This window comes from Gossypium arboreum, chromosome 12 (assembly GCF_025698485.1).
Source record: "Gossypium arboreum isolate Shixiya-1 chromosome 12, ASM2569848v2, whole genome shotgun sequence".
Classification (NCBI taxonomy): domain Eukaryota; kingdom Viridiplantae; phylum Streptophyta; class Magnoliopsida; order Malvales; family Malvaceae; genus Gossypium; species Gossypium arboreum.
In genome coordinates this window covers 13,637,087-13,645,788 of record NC_069081.1, presented here as the reverse complement: position 1 = coordinate 13,645,788, position 8,702 = coordinate 13,637,087, and positions in this window count along the sequence as shown.

Sequence of the window (8,702 nt, the reverse complement as noted above, 5' to 3'; positions counted from 1 at the left end):
TTATCCCATTTATACTTAAGCTGAAGGAATATGTCCAGTAAGCACTAAATAGTTCAGGTAGACAAAAGGATTGTGATTTAGCAATTAAGGCTTTATATGCTAAGATAATAACATTAAATGAGGGAAAAAAATCTTAAAAGGCTCAAAGTTAGGTATTAAGAAAAATTATGCAAGGGTTGGCTCAAAAGGCTCAAACTATCCAAAGAAATTGCCTAGGTTTTTCCTTATCATGCATTTGGAACTACTCATCATATTTAAGGGTAATAAACCAATAGATTTTAAGATCATGATTAATATATTACTTACAACCCATTACAAGTCATGCATATCATCTAAGACAGGTAATGTATCAAAGAAAAATTCAAAAGAAGATATTGTCAAAGGAAGTTTAAAGAGGAAAAATCGAAAGTCCTAATAAAACCTAATTACACAAAACCCATGAAACACATTCTATAATAGGTTAACAGTTAATCTTTTGATAATCATCAATTATTCAAGCTTACATACTTTAGTACTTTGCAAGCATGTCAAAATCTAAAAAATACTAGGTATCTTATATGATCATGCAAAATATTTACTGACATCACACATAAACAAAACTGACAAAGGATTTTTTTTAAAGAGAGAGAGGGAAGAAAAAAAATGAAAAATGGGTGTCAAGATTACTCCTTATCCTCCATTTTAACATAAAATGATACAATTCAAGAATACTATTCACTCCTTACTTGCATTTTACTAAATAAAATAAAATAAGGGTAGACATTCTAATAATGTGCAGTCTCAAGATTATTTTCCATACTCTGTCACCTTGTTTACAATAACAACCCCTAGTGATTTTTTTTGAAGCAAACTTAAAATTTTCACAAAATTATCCCCTACCCTTGCCAAATTAAATCATTGTCCTCAATGTCAAAATCAAGAGTGAAGTTTAGAGGATATCACTCGTGATAGCTGGTCAAGATTGCTATAACTCAAACATAACAATCTAAATATATATATATATATATATATATATATATATATATATATATATATATAGAAATAGAAATATAAGTTAAACCCAAAATTTGGAATAATGTCACAAAGACAAAGTTAAATCCAATTCTTGCTTATCAGAATATAATTTCCTTTTTCTTGATTCAACAAACTATTGAGTGATTAGATCTGGATGGTATTAAAAAACTTGAAGCTTAACAAATAGTTCATCACCAGTTGCAATAGCAATCAAGAAATTCCTCACCCCTAAAAACACAAATCCACTTTCCAAAACATTATCTAAAAATGAGAGCAAATTGTTATAACAACCATTAAGTAAACCAATGAGGTTTTTATATTTGAAGAAAGATGACCAAGAGGCTCTGCAAAATATTTCCTCAAATGTACCAAAACTTCTAGGTAAGGAAATGAATGCATCAGCATTGTTGAACATAAGCGTTAACCATTTAGGAATACTCTAAACTGGTCATTCTTTACCAATGGTTGGTCCACATTGTGCATTTTCTTTGAAAACGCTTTGGATTATTCCCAAAATTGAACTCTTTTTAACATATGTTGATATAGCCACTAATCCCATTAAACTTGTAACACCCCAAACCCGGCCTAGACGTTATGGCCAAATCTGGCGGCGTCACATGAGAGTGTTTTTAGGAAATCTTAGCAAGTTAAAAATCGTTCAGTTCATTATCGTTACTTCAGTCGTAAAATCTCCAATTAGATTATTAGGTGAACACATTTCATTATCGTGGAAGCTAAAATACCATTAAATCATTAATCAATAGCTTAATAGTTTAAAATCCTGAAATAAACTTAAAAAAATAGTTCAAGTTCAAGACATTTTAATCCCAAAAATAAATATTTAGAATAAAGCAGACAAAATAGAATGTTACTCAAAAATCCTTAAATGTCCAACAGTGGTCACCATCGACCCTCCGCCACACCGATCCATCTACTGCTGAGGATTACCTGACATAAAATAAATAAAGGGGTGAGTTTTCGCAAACTCAGTGTGTACATCCCCACAAACAACATGCATACAAACAGGTAACAGAATACAGATACTCGGCCTTAGCCATACAGATATCGCATGCAGATCAGATCATATATCAGAGAACAGAAATCATGCCCACCAACCCTGCACACCATCTCCGTCTAACCCAACACACCATGTGGGGATAAAATCGACCCACCCAACCCTACACACCAAGTATGGGGATAAAATCGACCCATCTAGCCCTACACACCAAGTGGTACTGTAAAACAGTACATAACAGATATATGCAGCATAGCTGCCCGATAATAGGCTAATCGCCTCTTAGACTTCCTTTTCTTCACAACAACCTAATCCAATGCGATGCATTATAAATATAGTAGCATGCTTATATGCAGAAATCAGATCATATCATAGTTGAACAGATATATGAAATCACGCAGATATACATGCTTATTGTAACATGCTTTACATACAACACAGTAATCAATCATAGTATGGGGTCAAAATAGAGCATACCGTCCCTACAGGCAGGTCATAGTCGACTTAGGCGACCCGCGCAACATTATAGAACATTTTAGGAAAAATTGAGCTCACACGCCCATGTGCCTTGCCCGTGTAGCCCACACGGCTCAAATTAGCCTTGCCCGTGTGGATCACACGGCCTGGCCCAAAACCCACGCCCGTGCGGCCTACACGGGCCAAATGGTTGAGCTCGTGCCTCGCATTACGCCCTTGCCAAACCTCACACGCCTTTAGTTCTGCTTTTGCCGTGTCGCACGCCAAGACAGCCCTAACTCGTCTATCACACGCCTGTGTCTCACGACGCAAGCTACCACACGGGCAGACCGTACACCGTGTGGTGTCAACAAACTGGTTTTTCGACTTTCGTCAAAACTCGTTTTCTGTGCAGTCGGAGTACACACCTGGTTTGTTTCTACTGCAAAACCAACCACGAGCACTCCAAAGCCTAAGATTGACAAAACCAAGCCCACATCAGTCACTTAAATCGATTTACCTAAGATTGGATAAAACTCAAAACATGAGATCTACTTACCTTCGACGAAGAACGGTGTTTCCTTACTGTTTAGAACCTCGATTAATGATCCACAGATCCTTAAATCACCCCTAAACAGCAACCAAAACCTATCATAACAATCTCCAACAGAAAATACTTAACTTACATAAAGTGATACTTACCAAATCGACGAAATCTACTAGCAAAGCACCAAGCCAAACGAAAGGGAAAGAAAAATGAATAGAGAGGAGAAAGAGAGTAGGAAATTTTGACAGTAAAGGGAATTTTTGGGGAAAGAAGAAAACGACAAGTAAAAACTATTTTGCCAAAAAGGAGGAACAAAAAGATAACCCTAGGTTTTTCCCTTAAAGCCCACAACTCGGAATTTTAATGAAGCCTAACGTTTACTGAAACTTGCAGCAAAAATAATCCTAAAGCCACTGCAAGGAATTGAACCCCTAACCCTAAGCCTAATCCCTTGTCACTTAACCACTAGACCAGTAGGCCCATTCTATTAAATTTTTACCAACAATTCTTTATAAGCCCACTAACCTCAAGTTAGGCTTAATTCAATTAAAAACCCAAATTTAGCCCAAGTTACAGCCTGAACTTAGGACCTCCAAAACACATCCCAGAGCTCATAATTACTTAACCCAACATACACTTAAGCCAAAATAACACGAATCACACATTCAGACACTTCCAAGCCTCAAAATTACAAAAACCAAAAATAAAAAATTTGTGTTACAACTCTACCCCCTTAAAGAAAATTCGTCCTTGAATTTTACCTGATCAGAAAAGGTGAGGATATTGCTGATGCATCGAATCCTCTGGCTCCCAAGTAGCCTCCTCAGTGCTATAATTCCGCTACAACACCTTCACTAAGGGAATAGACTTCCTACACAGTACCCTAACGTCACGATCCAATATCTGAACCGGCTTCTCCTCGAATGTCAGATCTTATCTAACCTCAATCTCTTCCACAAGCACAATGTGAGTACGATCATAATGATACCATCTCAACATCGATACGTGGAATACATCATGAATACGATCAAACTCTGGAGGTAGCTCCAACTGATATGCGACTAGCCCCACTCGCTTCAGAATCTGGTACGGCCCAATAAATTGAGGACTCAGCTTACCCTTACGACCAAATTTCAGAACCTTTTTCTTTGGCAAGACCTTAAGAAAAACCATGTCTCCCACAGAATGCTTGATGTCCTTTCTTTTCAAATCCGCGTAGGACTTCTATCTATTAGAAGCCGCTTTCAGTCGGTCACGAATCAAATGGACCTTTTCCTCAGTCTCTAAAACCAATTCTGGACCCAGAACACGCTGCTCACCCAACTTAGTCCAGCACAAAAGAGTGCGACACTTATAACCATAAAGTGCCTCATATGGCGCCATCTATATACTAGACTGATAACTGTTATTGTAAGCGAACTCAGCTAAAGGAAAGAACTCCTCCCAACTGCCTCAAAAATCTATTACGCAACCCCTCAACATTTCCTCTAATATCTGAATCACCCTCTCCGACTGTCCATCTGTCTAAGGATGAAAAGCAGTACTGAAGTCAAGATGAGAACCCAAAGCCTCATGAAGCTTTCCCCAAAATTGAGACGTGAAACGAGGATCCCTATCAGAAATGATCGAGACAGGTACCCCATGCAGTCTCACTATCTCAGAAATGTATAGCTTGGCCAATTTTTGAAGAGAGAAGTCTATCCTAATAGGGATGAAATATGCAGACTTGGCCAACCGATCCACAACGACCCAAACAGAGTCTTTCTTAGTGGGTGTTAGGGGCAACCCACTAATGAAGTCCATCGTTACTCGCTCCCATTTCCATATTGGTACAGCCTAATAAATCAAGGACTCAGCTTACCCTTACAACCAAATCTTATAACCTTCTTCTTTGGTGAGACCTTAAGAAAAACCATGTCTCCCACAGAATATTCGATGTCCTTTCTTTTCAAATCCGCATAGGACTTCTATATATCAGAACCCGCTTTCAGTCGGTCACGAATCAAATGGACCTTTTCCTCAGTCTCTAAAACCAACTCTGGACCCAGAACACGCTGCTCACCCAACTTAGTCCAGCACAAAGGAATGCGACACTTATGACCATAAAGTACCTCATATGGCGCCATCTATATACTAGACTGATAACTGTTGTTGTAAGCGAACTCAGCTAAAGGAAAGAACTCCTCCCAACTGCCTCAAAAATCTATTACGCAACCCCTCAACATTTCCTCTAATATCTGAATCACCCTCTCCGACTGTCCATCTGTCTAGGGATGAAAAGCAGTACTGAAGTCAAGATGAGAACCCAAAGCCTCATGAAGCTTTCCCCAAAATTGAGACGTGAAACGAGGATCCCTATCAGAAATGATCGAGACAAAAATTCCCCATGCGGTCTCACTATCTCGTAAATGTATAGCTTGGCCAATTTTGAAGAGAGAAGTCTATCCTAACAGGATGAAATATGCGACTTGGCCAACCGATCCACAACGACCCAAACAGAGTCTTTCTTAGTGGGTGTTAGGGGCAACCCACTAATGAAGTCCATCGTTACTCGCTCCCATTTCCATATTGGTACAACCTAATAAATCAAGGACTCACCACCCTTACAACCAAATCTTATAACCTTCTTCTTTGGTGAGACCTTAAGAAAAACCATGTCTCCCATAGAATATTCGATGTCCTTTCTTTTCAAATCCGCATAGGACTTCTATATATCAGAACCCGCTTTCAGTCGGTCACGAATCAAATGGACCTTTTCCTCAGTCTCTAAAACCAACTCTGGACCCAGAACACGCTGCTCACCCAACTTAGTCCAGCACAAAGGAACGCGACACTTATGACCATAAAGTACCTCATATGGCGCCATCTATATACTAGACTGATAACTGTTGTTGTAAGCGAACTCAGCTAAAGGAAAGAACTCCTCCCAACTGCCTCAGAAATCTATTACACAACCCCTCAACATTTCCTCCAATATCTGAATCACCCTCTCCGACTGTCCATCTGTCTAAGGATGAAAAGCAGTACTGAAGTCAAGATGAGAACCCAAAGCCTCATGAAGCTTTCCCCAAAATCGAGACGTGAAACGAGGATCCCTATCAGAAATGATCGAGAGAGGTACCCATGCAGTCTCACTATCTCAGAAATGTATAGCTTGGCCAATTTTTGAAAAGAGAAGTCTGTCCTAACAGGGATGAAATATGCAGACTTGGTCAACCAATCCACAACGACCCAAACAGAGTCCTTCTTAGTGGGTGTTAGGGGCAACCCACTATTGAAGTCCATCGTTACTCGCTCCCATTTCCACATTGGTATCCTTACTGGCTGAAGCAAACCTGAAGGTAACTGATGTTTAGCCTTAGCCTGCTGGCAAGTCAAACAACGAGCAACAAAGTCCGTCACCTCACGTTTAAACCCTGGCCACTAGTACAACTCTCGAAAATCCCTATACATTTTGTTACCACCAGGATGCATAGCGTAAGGGCCACTATGCGCCTTCTTCAAACTCGACAACCTCAAATTCTCATCATTATGTACACAAATCCTATCTCGAAAGTACAACACCCCATTACTGTCAATCCTAAAATCAATGGTAGAACCAGCCTCAACCTGATGGAATCGCAACTCAAGAGACTTATCCCCCAACTGCTTATCCTTAATTCGATCCAACCACGTCGGCTTAACCTGCAACTCAGCTAGAAGACTCCCATCATCATAAAGATTCAGTCGAGCAAACATCGCTCTCAAATCGGTTATCACCCTACGACTTAACTCATCTACCACCACATTGGCTTTAACAAGATGATACTCAGCGCTGCAGTCATAATCCTTAAGTAGCTCTACCTATCGACGCTGCCTAAGATTTAACTTCTTCTGAGTGAGGAGATACTTGAGGCTCTTGTGATCAGTGTAGATGATAAACTTCTCGCCGTACAAGTAATGCCTCCAGATCTTAAGAGCAAAAACCATCGCTGTCAACTCAAATCATGTGTCGAATAATTAGCCTTGTGAGTCTTGAGCTGACGAGATGCATACGTGACCACTTTACCATTTTGCATCAAGATACAACCCAAACCTACATGTGACACATCATTGTAAACCACGAAATCCTTTTCAGACTCAGGTTGCATCAGAACTGGAGCCTGAGTCAAGACTACCTTGAGCTTCTCAAAGCTCTCCTGCTGAGCGTCCTTCCAAACAAAGGGAACCCCCTTACACAGTAACTTAGTCAACGATGCTGCGATCAACGTGAACCCTTCTACGAAATGTCGGTAATAACCTACCAAACTCAGAAAACTGCGAACCTCCGACACACTTTTCGGCTGTTTCCAACCCAACACAGCTTCAACCTTTCGAGGATCCACTCTAATCCCTTCTATAGAAACTACATGCCCCAAAAATGTCACTTTTCTAAGCCAGAATTCACACTTACTAAACTTCGCATATAGCTGTTTCTCCCAAAGAATCTACAGAACCACTCTTAAATGCTCGTCGTGCTCGTCCTCAGACTTAGAATACACCAAAATGTTGTCGATGAACACCACCATGAAATGGTCTAAGTAGGGCTAGAACACACGGTTCATCAAGTCTATGAATGCTGTTGGTGTATTAGTCAACCCAAATGGCATAACTAGGAACTCGTAATGGCCATACTGAGTTCTAAATATCGTCTTATGCACATCAGCCTCCTTTACTCTTAACTGATGTTAACCTGAGCACAGATCAATTTTAGAAAACACTAAAGCTCCTTTGAACTGATCGAATAAATCGTCTATCCTCGGAAGTGGGTATTTATTCTTAATCGTCAACTTATTCAACTGAAAATAATCGATACACATGCTCATCGTACCGTTCTTCTTCTTCACAAACAGAACCGATGCTCTCCATAGAGACACATTAGAACGAATAAACCCATGATCCAACGGCTCCTGAATCTGAGCCTTAAGTTCCGTCAACTCCTTTGGTGCCATTCGATAAGGGGCGATAGACACCGGACCTGTACCAGGAATCAACTCAATCCTAAATTTTACCTCATGTCCCGGAGGTAATCCTGGTAGTTCCTCTGGAAAAACATTTGGAAAATCCTTCACAGCACGGATGTCATTGACCGATAAGCCTACAGAATCAGAAACCCATGGAGACACACTAAGACGAATAAACCTACGATCCAACAGCTTCTGAATCTGAGCCTTAAGTTCTGTCAACTCTTTTGGTGCCATTCGATAAGGGGCGATAGACACTGGAGCTATACAGGAATCAACTCAATCTCGAATTCTACCTCACGGCCCGGAGGCAATCCTACTAGTTCCTATGGAAAAACACCTAGAAAATCCTTCACAGCACGGATGTTCTTAACCGATAAGCCTACAGAATCAGAAGCACTGGTGTAGGCTAAAAACGTCTCATTTCCTTTCCTCACCAACTTCTCTGCTACCATCGCAGATATCACATTACTCAGATAATTCCGTCATTCCCCAATCATGACTATCTTATTATCCTCTTCAGTCCTCAGGACCACCCTCTTTTCGACACAATCTAGACTTACACGATGCTTCACCAGCCAGTCCATACCTAGAATAAGGTCAAACTCCCCAAACAGAAGTTCCATTAGATCAACCAAAAATATTGTCCCTTGGACTTCCAACGAAATGTCCCTGAACAGTTCACTGA